This window comes from Miscanthus floridulus, chromosome 1 (genome assembly GCF_019320115.1).
Source record: "Miscanthus floridulus cultivar M001 chromosome 1, ASM1932011v1, whole genome shotgun sequence".
Classification (NCBI taxonomy): Eukaryota; Viridiplantae; Streptophyta; class Magnoliopsida; order Poales; family Poaceae; genus Miscanthus; species Miscanthus floridulus.
In genome coordinates, this window is record NC_089580.1 from 94,984,692 (window position 1) to 94,995,959 (window position 11,268).

The 11,268-nt window shown below is 47.6% G+C and overlaps 1 pseudogene; it reads left to right on the forward strand.

Moving 5' to 3' along the window:
* The first annotated feature begins 392 nt into the window (after positions 1-392).
* Positions 393-2,286, forward strand: LOC136460518 (protein SRG1-like; annotated as a pseudogene).
* The last annotated feature ends 8,982 nt before the right edge of the window (positions 2,287-11,268 follow it).

The window sequence follows — 11,268 nt, forward strand, 5'->3', positions numbered from 1 at the left end:
CTCGCGGCAGCAACGTGCTCTCGTCCTCACGGCGGCGACGCTCGTCCTCGCGGCGGTGGCGCGCTAGACTGGGTCGGGAGGCGGGTGGTCGTGGGGGGAGGCGCGGGCGTTGGCCTCGGCTGCGGCAGGTGGACGTGGGATACAGGGAGGGGTGCGTGACAGTTGGGAACGGTGTACAGCGGCGGCGCGGCAGTGAGTGGGCAACCGGCGTGGCGCGGCGCGGCGAGCGGCCGGCGGGCGTGGTGCGTCGACGTGCATGGCGGGTGGCCAGCGTGCGTGGGAGGCGGGGCGGCCAGCATGCGTGGGCGACCGGCGGGTGGGTGTCCGGCGTGCGTGCGCGGCGGGCGCGGCGTGCATAGCACGGGCGGCGTGCATGGGTGAGGGCGGCCAGCATGCGTGGCGCGGCCGGCGTGCGGGCGGCCGGCGTGCGTGGGCGGCGGGTGGCCGGCGTGCGTGGCATGGCGGTGAGGGTGTTGGCGGGCGCGGTGGGCATGCGTGGCGTGGCGGCAGCTCTGCTTCAAACGGGCCGAGTGAGAGAGAAAGGAAAGCGAGGCCGGGCCGTAGGCCTGTACAAGGGTCTGTCGCGTCGTGATGCGTGGCGCGGCAGTCCCGACGCGCCGTGATCTGTGGCGCGGCATGAGCTGGGTCACGTCACCGGTCAGCGGTCCCTGGTCGCTGGCACGTTGGCAGCCTCGCCACGCCCCCATAGCATAGGCGCGGCAGATTGAATTCGCCGCGCCATGCGAATAGGCGTGGCCAAAAGTGTTAGATTTAAAAAAAAAATAAACAGTAGTCAATTTTAAAAATAGTTTAAAAGAAGTGTTAAAATTAAAAAAAATTCCCAACCCCAGTGCAAGAATTGGCGGCAGGCGTGGTGGAACCACCGAGCCAGTCTGTGCTGCAGGAGCAGGATCGTCCTGAAAGCCTTGCTACTCGCCACTAACTTGCCGGAGCCCATTCCCGTCATAGACCTCAGCAGGCTGCCGCCGGCCGCCGATGAGGCTTCCAAGCTCCGGTCAGCACTGCAGACCTGGGGACTCTTCCTGGTGAGTCGTTCAGTTCATTATCTTCCCATTTGCATCGTGCAGTGCTTGCTCAGCCACGGACCAACAGCATCGTCTACTTTGTGCAGGTTACCAACCATGGGATAGAAGCATCTCTGAAGGACCATGTGATGGCCGCATCACGAGATTTCTTCCACCAGCCGCTCCAAGAGAAGCAGAAATTCAGTAACTTGATAGGCGGCAAGCGGTTCCAGATGGAAGGTTATGGCAATAACATGGTGACATCCCAAGATCAGATACTCGACTGGCAAGATCGGCTGCAACTCCGGGTGGAACCAGAAGATGAGAGGAACCTTGCTTATTGGCCCAAACACCCTGACTCTTTCAGGTTATCTACTCGTTTACTCGAAATTTCTTGTCCTTATGTCATTGAAGGATCGGGACACCGAAACTCCAGGGGAGAGGCGTGGGGTGTTGAATGAACGCGAAGAACCTAAAAAATTCTCAGCAAAAAATTCTCTTGAATGAACTATTGTACGGCCTTTGCTTGCAGGGATCTTCTGCACGAGTATGCATCAAAAACCAAGAAAGTTAGGGACAATGTCCTACGAGCGATGGGCAAAATTTTGGAGCTTGGCGAAGATTATTTCATCAGCCAGATTGGGGAGAAAGCCCCAGAAATTGCCAGGTTCAACTACTACCCTCCGTGTCCAAGGCCCGAGCTCGTCTTTGGCATTAAGCCTCACTCTGACGGTGGCGCTGTCACGATACTTCTCGTTGACAATGATGTTGGGGGCCTGCAAGTTCAGAAAGATGGCATTTGGTACACTGTTCCATCCAAACCTCACACGTTGGTTATTAACTTGGGAGACTCCATGGAGGTAGGCATCTTAGATTCAGTTCTTCTTTTGTTAACAGAAACAGAGAGAGACTATGATTATGCATATGCGAGTTCCTAAATGCAGTGCTGAATTGGAGTGTGAAATTCTGACGCAGATAATGAACAATGGGATCTTCAATAGTCCGGTGCACAGGGTTGTGACGAATGCAGAGAAGGAGAGACTCTCACTGGCCATGTTCTACGGCGTGGAAGGTCAGAAAGTGCTTGAACCAGCGGCTGGTTTGCTGGGCGAGGAGCGACCAGCACGGTACAGGAAAATTAAGGCCGCAGACTGCATTGTTGGGCTCCGTCAAGGAATTGCGAAAGGACAGAGATTTATCGATACTTTGAAGATCTAAGTTATTATTAATATCTTTGTCTAAAAACGATTCAGTGAATGGTGAATGCACAAGGGTAATAAAGAGCTGCTTTGCTGATTCTGAAGTCAGATGGAAGTCAAAGTCAATGTTCAATGTCCATGCTGTAATGCAGTGTCACATTGTTATACATGCTCACTAGAATGTGGAAAAGATGTAATCCTGCTCGTGTTATTAAATTTGGGGCATCAATAAATGATAATATGAAAACCTATGCATGGTGAGCTGACAAGGATGAGATGCACCGTTGCAATTGACATTGTGGATGATGAGTGATTGTTAAGTTGAGATGATCGAGATTTGATTGAGTTGGTTCTAGCGTGAGTTGAACTAACCAACATGTCTAGTTGGTGTATGTGGTGCAATATGTCTCTGTGTTGGTGGTCGATGACGAGGGAAAAGGTCAAGAGAAGGTTTGTGCAGATGTACCACGGTAGAGAAGGGCGGACTAGAATGCTTGGACCGTGGGACTGAGGCTGAGACGACCACATCAAGCACAAGGATGACAAAAAGGATTTGCAGAAGGGGTGAAGACGGCATTGACCCAAGTCAAGGTGGGCTCAAGACAAGTCAAATGAGGGCCATGAATGAATTGGAGATAGCTGGGCGAGGACGAAGTGGATACGCATCGACATTGGTTGATTTGACGGTTTTAGCCTTAAAACAACGAAAGGTTTCTTTGTTTCGGTCTCAAAACCGGGGTAACAAATCGGAGGACACATGTCATATCATGAAGCTTGTGTCAAGGTGAAGCAAAGTCGTGAAGGCACTGGGACAATCCGATGGATGAAGAAATATCTAGACCATTTTGCCCCTCAGGGTATGTAAGTATTAGGTGCTATGGGTATTTTAGTCTTTTGCCATGGAACTATTTATATGGATGTTGCCAGTTGGGTGAGGTATATCTAGCAACCCTAATTTCAGTTTCCATACATTAGCCAAGTGCTCAAGGCAATAGAGGCTAGCTTAGGAGTTGCAATTGTCTTTTCAAATTCTAGTGGGAGTATGATAGGAGGCTGAACTTAGATTGCATTGATGAATTCCTCGTAATTCAATTGAAGGTTGTTGGTTCAATTTCATGCTCCGATATCTTTCCCACTTGAATTAAAGACAAGATTTCTCTTTTTAGGAAATTTTGAACCCCTTTTCGATGGATTTTGTACCTGCTGCTTTGGCTTTATCTACCAAGTCACCCCTCCAAAAACCCTCTGCTTTTTCTTCTTTTGGTCGATGAAAATCTTTGAACTACAGTTCTTGGGGTGCTCTTGAATGATTTATTTGTGCTTTGAGGTCTTGGAAATATATATGGGCATGTCCTTCAACAGATTTGACTCGAGCTCCTCAAATTCCTGATTTTGAGGTTTCTTGACAGAATTCCAATTTGAGAGAGACATTTCAAAACTCTTGGTCAAGCTTGAGCATTTTTTAAAAGATCTCTTGGGAATATCTTCATCCATGGGGTTAAAAAAGGTGTGCGAAAATTTCAAGATTTTTGGCGGCCCTTTGATTAAGATTTGGATTTTTTCCCCTTGTTTTTTATTTCCTATTTGGTGCGTAACTTACGGACATGAGTGTGAAACTTATGGACTTGAGTGCATAACTTATGGACATTTGTGCGAAACTTACGGACTTGAGCAAACCTCCGAACTTTGTTGTGTAACTTCTGCACCTTAGCCCTCAAGTGTCACTACTACAGATTGATATATCACTATCGCCACTTTAACTGCCGTAGCGATATAAGCGACTGTGTTATACTTCCACCGCCGATTAGGACCGGCAGTCGAGACTTCTACCACCGACGGGTTAACAATAGATACGGCAGTGGTATTTTCTCAGTCGTATGAAAAACCGACGGGTTAACTAGGGTTTAGATGCACCTCTTGGGCTCAATCCACACACTCTTGAATCCACACACTCGTGAGCGCTATTGTATCTTTTCTCATCGCCAAGAAGTGCTTTGTCTTTATCCTTGCACCTCTCACGGCCTCCTCCTGGTTGTGAGAGGTGCAAGATGGAGATAAAGCACCTCACCGGGTGTTTGGAGAAGGCCTTCAAGATTGGGTGCTTTAGATTCCATAACCTTGCTGCCCTTAGCATCGAGATGTAGATCTGCATCCCTCGACGCTAAGAGGTAGCAAGATTATGGAATATAAAGAACCTCACTGAGGTGCAAGTGCAAGTTTTGCGAGGTGCTCCTTCTCCATCCTTGGCGAGGTGCTGCCGCTGAACAGGAGCTTGACCTTGATGATTGCAGATCTTCTTGTAGATCTTGTGTTAATAGAAGATCTATAATCATCTGGTTCTCTTCTGTTTAGGGGCTCCATACTCGATTGGGGGTGCTCCAAGTTTGTGAGGTGCTCGTTCTTCAAGATTGGGTGCTCTATATTCCATCTTGTAGCCCTCATGGTCAAGAAGCAGATCACATCCCTTGACTATGAGGGTTGCAAGATGGAAGGTAGAGAACCTCACTGAGGGTGAAGTTTTGCGATGTGCTGCGTCGTTCTTTAAATTCCATAATCTTTATACCTCGGAGGATCTGTTGCTTTGTATGTGCAAACCGCCGTATGGTACGGATCTGTTATCGCGTAGACCTCAATGGAAAATACGTAAAGAAGTACTACCGAAGTATTTAATTTGGGTCAATGCTTGATAGCCGAGTCTCATCGGCTCAAAATAGCTAACACCTAGAGTATCGCCTTTAGAACAAAAAATAACAATAAAAGACATAGGATCAAAAGTGACATTCAAACAGTAGATTGTTTACTTATAGCTCATAAGACCCTAGATATAATCTATGGTCCTAAGAAAACATTGTTTACATCTTGTGTATGGATGGTCACTGCGATAGCCTTGGCAGCATCAGTGAAGTCTCCAATCAGGTCCTCTTGATTTTCCAGCCGATCAGTGTTCGGAAAATCAGGTTTCAGGTGACAGGAGCTCGTGCCCTGAACAGCAGTTGAGCTTGTAGCAAGAGCAGGCACCGGCACCATAGCGGATGCCATGAGTTGCCACTTCTCTGGCACGAACCGGGATATCCTGCAGGCGATCTTCAAGAGAAACACCACTGGCATTGACTGCTGCAACTGCACCGAGTGCTGCACGTTGGAGGGTCTAGTGGCGATTCTCCTAGGTCGATCTCCCAGCGACGAGCCTCCTCGATCTCGCGACGAGAAGCAGCCAATTGTTCATCAAGATCTAATGAAAATGAAGGGTTACCTGATAAAGTCGCGAATATAAAAGTAAAGACTCTTCAAAGAAATTTTACCTGCTGCCCTAGCATGAGCTTCATCAGCCCTCATCTGAGCTAACATTGGTCTCTTCTTCAGATGCAGAGAGGGCTATTTTAATAGCATCGAGACATTGCTCGAGCCGACCTACCTCAAGTGTGATTTCAGAATATAGGTTTTCGGCCTCCCTCTTTTCACGGATAAGATTTTGGATATCCTAACCCGACTCGGAGGATGAAGATGAAGATGAAGATACCATGGACCCAGCAAGATGTACAATCCATTGTTGTCCAACCTCCGCCAGAGTTGGCCGATGTACCGCAACATGAGAGGTAGCCCTGCATATTCAAAGGATTAATGTAAGGCAACCATAGAGATAAGAAATCATTCCCTCTCACCCTTAGCGATGAAGAGGGACACGAAGGCGCGGATGCGGATCCGCGGCTTCTAGAGTTTCCTCCCTTGGACGCTTGTCGTGAGCCATTGTTCCGAAGAAGATTGGAAGGAGAAAACGAAGAAGAAAAGATATGTGTCACAGCACAGCATATGAACACAAGCAGTATTCCTTCTACTCCGCCTTGCCTCCAAATTTATAGCCCCAGGGGACAGTGGGTTCATCGATAATTTGGGGGCTTGTGTTCACACCAAAATTTATTCCAAAATTTGGGGACATGTGTTTACACTGAAATATGGGAAGATGCATAGGAAGCCCAAAATTCAGGGAAGCGTGCGTGAGTGTTGAATGTCGTCCCAACTTCTAACATCGTCCCCACCACTCTAGGAACCGTTCGTATACCTCGTCTTCTCTGATGCGTGCTCCCTAGATCACGCATCTTAAGTGCACTAAGTCTGGGTGCATCTTCAAGGTTGGCGTACAGTAAGTGCAGTGAGTGTTGAATGTCGTCCCAACTTCCAACACCGTCCCCACCACTTATTATGCTAGGAACCATTGTATACCTCGTCTTCCCTAATGCAGTGCTCCCTAGATCACGCATCTTAACTGCACTGAGTCTGGGTGCATCTTCAAGGCTGACTTATTAAGCCGGGTCTGGGTGCACTGAGTCTCTCCGCCCCCCATCCCCTCCCTCCTCAAATCCCTTAGCATTAGACTGAGTGAGAGAGCGATAGCTCCTTTCGTCCACCATGGTTCATGGCATACTTCGGCGGCTCCGCCGTTGCTGGGAGAAGGCTTTCAAGATCAGGTTCTGTAGTGGCCTGTTGGTGGCCGTTCGTCTTGGGTGTTAGATGAAGTTCCGCGAAGAGATGGGGAAAAACAATACCATCTTTGGTGGCTCGGGTTGTCGATGACACGGCAGCTAGGCTCAGTTGATGGTCGGTGTGCGGGAGACTTCTAGGTCAGAATATCTGTAGGTAATCCTGGAGGGTGGAGGGTGCCTTGCTATTGCCAGAAAACCTTTTGAGCCCATAGATCTTGACCTAGGATCTCTCGACGCCGTGGCATGCGTTCCTCCCCGACGTTGACTGAAGACGGCGCGGGACAAGGCTCCTCGCGGGGCTCCTCATCCTCTCGGATGTTAGGGGGAGTTCTGCGAGGTAGTTCTTCCCCAGGCTTCTTCCAGGCGTCGTCCTTGCTCGTGGTGAAGATTTGGAGGCTGCGGTGAAGGTTAGTTACGCCTTCGTCCAGCTTCTACTCTTCATGAGATGTCCATCGCTCAGTGCGGGGATAAACCTACAGTCATCGCTAAAATTTGGCTTATGCCAATGCTTATGCTAATTTATTGTGAGAGAAAACACTGTTTGTTCGCTAAAAAGTATTACTGAAGAACAGGGCCAAGGTTTTTGTCATCATAACTGTAGTTGCTGATAGATCCTTGTTATTATACGCCTGGTGAATGAAAAGTGTAACTGAGTTAATCGAAAAAGAATGTCTTTTATTTATTTTGAACAATGTTACCTCACTGTGATGCTGGTGGGGTGTTGCTTTGTATGTGAAAACCGCCATATGGTATGGCTCTTGTAATCGCGTCCATTGTTATTGTAGAGATCAGTACCTTTATTATACAACATCAGCTGACAAACTTTGTCATGTTAGCGTCCATTGTTATTGTAAAAAGTACGTTGTGTGTTCAGCACGCTACTAAGGCACAGTTGAATTAGTATCAGCATTGTACAATTCTGCCACCGTCGGATATACGCGTCGTTGAAAAAATTGTATCACCGCCGGTAGCCTTCACCGCCGATATCGTCAAAATTTGCAAGTCAGTGCGAAACTCCCGCGTGTTTTTAGAATTTTTGGCACGTTTGTAGTTAGCTTACAAAGACAGCTACCCACCCAGCCGCCACCCCTATCCGTCTCCTCCTCAAGTGCTGCTATCAACGTGCAAGCCGCCACTCACCGTCGACAAGCTAGTGCTCCGCGTCGGTACGCCTCACCGGTACACCTGCATAGATCCACCGGTGACCAGGCTGGTAATCATCACCACCGTGGCCGCTCGAGCTCATTGCCGCAAGATCCAAAGCCAAAGGTAATGCTTTCTCGCACTTCCCTTATCTATGTTTCTTGGCTTTTTATTCTTATTCCCCTCTTATCTCATCTGACTACGAATCAAGCTTCTATCTGATCATTAAGGAGCTCATGAGCACATCCCCGCAGGTGCTCCTACTCTAATTCAAGCGACAGCGCTGCCGCTTCCATCGCCGGCCCCGCTCCACCACATCCTAATCAAGATGGAGGAGGCCACCAACAAGAGGAACGAAGTAGACATCCTCATAAACGATGTCTTGGTCCTTATCCTCCGCCGCCTCACCGCCTGCACCTTGTGCAGCTGTAACTGTGTGTGTCGCTCCTAGGTACCGCCTCATCTCCAAATTCGAGCACCATAAGGAGCTGCCCTAGTTTGTCGCCGGATTCATATATGGCAACTGGAAAGGCAAACACCGATTCGCCAGCTTCACCGGTGAATACCCCTCCTTTTCCTTCTTGCCCTTCCCCATTCAGGATTTAGTCATCTCAGATTGCTGCAGAGGCCTCTTCCTCTGCCGGTGCATTGGGCTTCGCTATGTTGTCTACAATCTAGTGACTAGAAAATCAGTGGTACTGCCGCATAGCAACCTTTGTTATGGTTCAGCTCGCTTGGGGTTTGATCCCACAATCTCCTCGCACTTCCATGTGGTAGAACTGTGGGTAAGGTTGCCTGGGTTGTTAGTTGTCAGCATCTACTCATCCAAAACTAGGAGCATGGATGTGTAAACAATCTGAATGGGGAGAGGATATTCTAGTATGCAAATTTTCAGGAATTGTGTTTCTTAATAGTTTTATGCACATACTAGAGGTGTTCCCACATAGTTGCTGTTGATATGGAGGGAAAGACATGGAGGAAAATTCTTAGGCCACCAGGTCTTGCAATGTCCATCCATGGAGATCAGGGTGAGTTATGTCTATGTATTGCTGATATTTTCAATACGTCTAACCTTTCAATCTGGATCCTTAAAGACTATGGTACTAGTAAATGGACATTGAAGCATACGGTGAACACGCTGCAGCTATTTGGACTGAACAATATTGTACTCGAGTTCTGAGGCTGCCAATGCGGACTACAGGGTGATTGCAGTTCACCTAGAATGAAATTTGATTTTCCTTGTTGGGGAGGACAGAACACTGATGGCGAATGACATGAGCCGCAGAAAAGTTCATGTCCTCCCTGCCCGGGTCGTCCGCTATCCTAAAAGTACCTGGAGTATTTATTTGAACATGGACCTTACTATCTGCCTTATGTTCCCTTGTTTATGTAGTCATTAGCAGAGCAGTAAAGGTGTATATGCTGTATTTTGTTATTAGGACATGCCTTTGTTCAGGTAGGGAGTTGTTTTGAGTCTATATATAGTCTAATTTTGGCTTTGCTAACTAAACCAATGGTATGTTAAATACTATTAATTCTGCTGCTTTGCATTAGTGCAGGTTTTGGAGTGTCTATGCTTTTAAACGATTTTCCTTGCAATGGCTATGGGAGGAAGAAGAGGGGTTCCATGCTGCATTGGCTGCCAAGCTGATCAAGGAGTGCCAATCTGAAGGAGCGGAGCATATCTACCTCGTTTTAGTTACGTAAGTCTGTAGGGAGTAGAACCTTTATTATGCTATCTATGTACAACTTGTGTTAATTCATCAGTTGACACAGTTGTTATGTTAGTGTCGAGCATTGTTATTATAACAAGTACTCTTCGTTGTGGACATTATGAATGATGTGTAATGATTATATCTGTATGGTGTGTGTTCAGTAAGTTATTAAGGCCTAGGCTGAATTTAGTAAATACATTATGAAAACCGGATGCAATTCTATCACCGTCGGATGTAAGGGCCGTTGGTTGTTTTGTCATCACCGCCGTACCACTCGCCTTTGGTGAAGCAGACGGCCATCACCACCGCTATTCGTCTGATGCAGCAGGGGTCAATAGTGCATCACCGCCGAATCATTTCGTAACCCGACACCGACTAAAGGATCATCACGGGTGGATCGTACTGCAACGCGACGGTGACCATATCCTATGACCAGACGGTTCATACGCTGAAGCAGTGATGTTCGCCTCGACACAGGCGGGTCACGCTCCAATGCGACGGAATAAGGATCTGATCACGGATGGATCATAAGCCATATGGCGGTGTTAGTGCATACCCACACACGCGGGTCGTGCTCCAATGCAGCGAAGTAAGGACCTTATCACGGACGGATGATAAGCCAATACGGCGGTGTAGTGTACACCCCAGTCGGTCCTAGATACCGATGGCGATGGCTATGAGTATCACGGCGACAGCTTACTGCCGAGGTAGAAATTGGACTGCGATGTAGGTTACGACGCGGCTATGAAAGGTGCGAGTGTAGTAGTGTGTTGTTCTAACTCATTCTTACTTCCACTTTGCCTCTAGACCTTGCTAGCACTGTTCTCGAATTTTATAGTCACTTTATGGCTATGGGGTATTATATTGCAATAAGAGAAGTGTTTCGGGTGAAATTTAGAACATAGGTTAAATTCTTCGTTCATCAAAGAAATTGTGTGGCTAACTTGAGAGTTTTTGGCCGGTTTTCAGGAAGCTGTGCAGCAATATTGGTGTGCTCCTGTGATCAGCTCCTGACCAGTTGAGCGTGTTCATGAAGCTGAAACGATTAAGCAAGGGTCTTCAAAAATGGAGTCATAGGAGGATTGGAAATATAAAACTGCAGGTACAAATTGCTAAAGAAATTAATTACCGGCTTGAAGTGGCTAGAGACTCCAGACCTCTCAACAATGGTGAGGATTGGCTACGGAAAAAGCTTAAGCTCCATTGCCTTGGTTTGGCACCACTCGAGAGAACCACTACTCGCTTGAGATCACGGATCACTTACCTGAGGGCGGGTGATGCAAATACTTCCTTTTTTACCAGCACTCTCGGTATAGAAAAAAGAAGAATTTTATTGGAAAGCTGTTGGTTGGTGACCGGGTCATTTCTGACCAAGCCAGAAACAGGAGCTTGTTTCAGAATCTATGAAAATCTCCTTGGTCCACCTCATGACAGAGAGGTCACGTTTGATCTACCTAGCTTCCATAATCCGCATCATGATTTATCTCACTTGGAGGAGGATTTCTCTCTAGAGGAGATATGGGCAACAATAAGAGATCTGCCACTAGATAAAGCTCCAGGACTGGATGAGTTCACGGGTCGATTCTATAAATCTGGTTGGAACTTCATCGAAGGTGATATAAAGGCTGCTATTCTAGCAATTCAGCAAGGGTTCCATTTTAAGTTCAGGCTCCTCAATACAGCATTCATCACCCTCTTGCCAAGG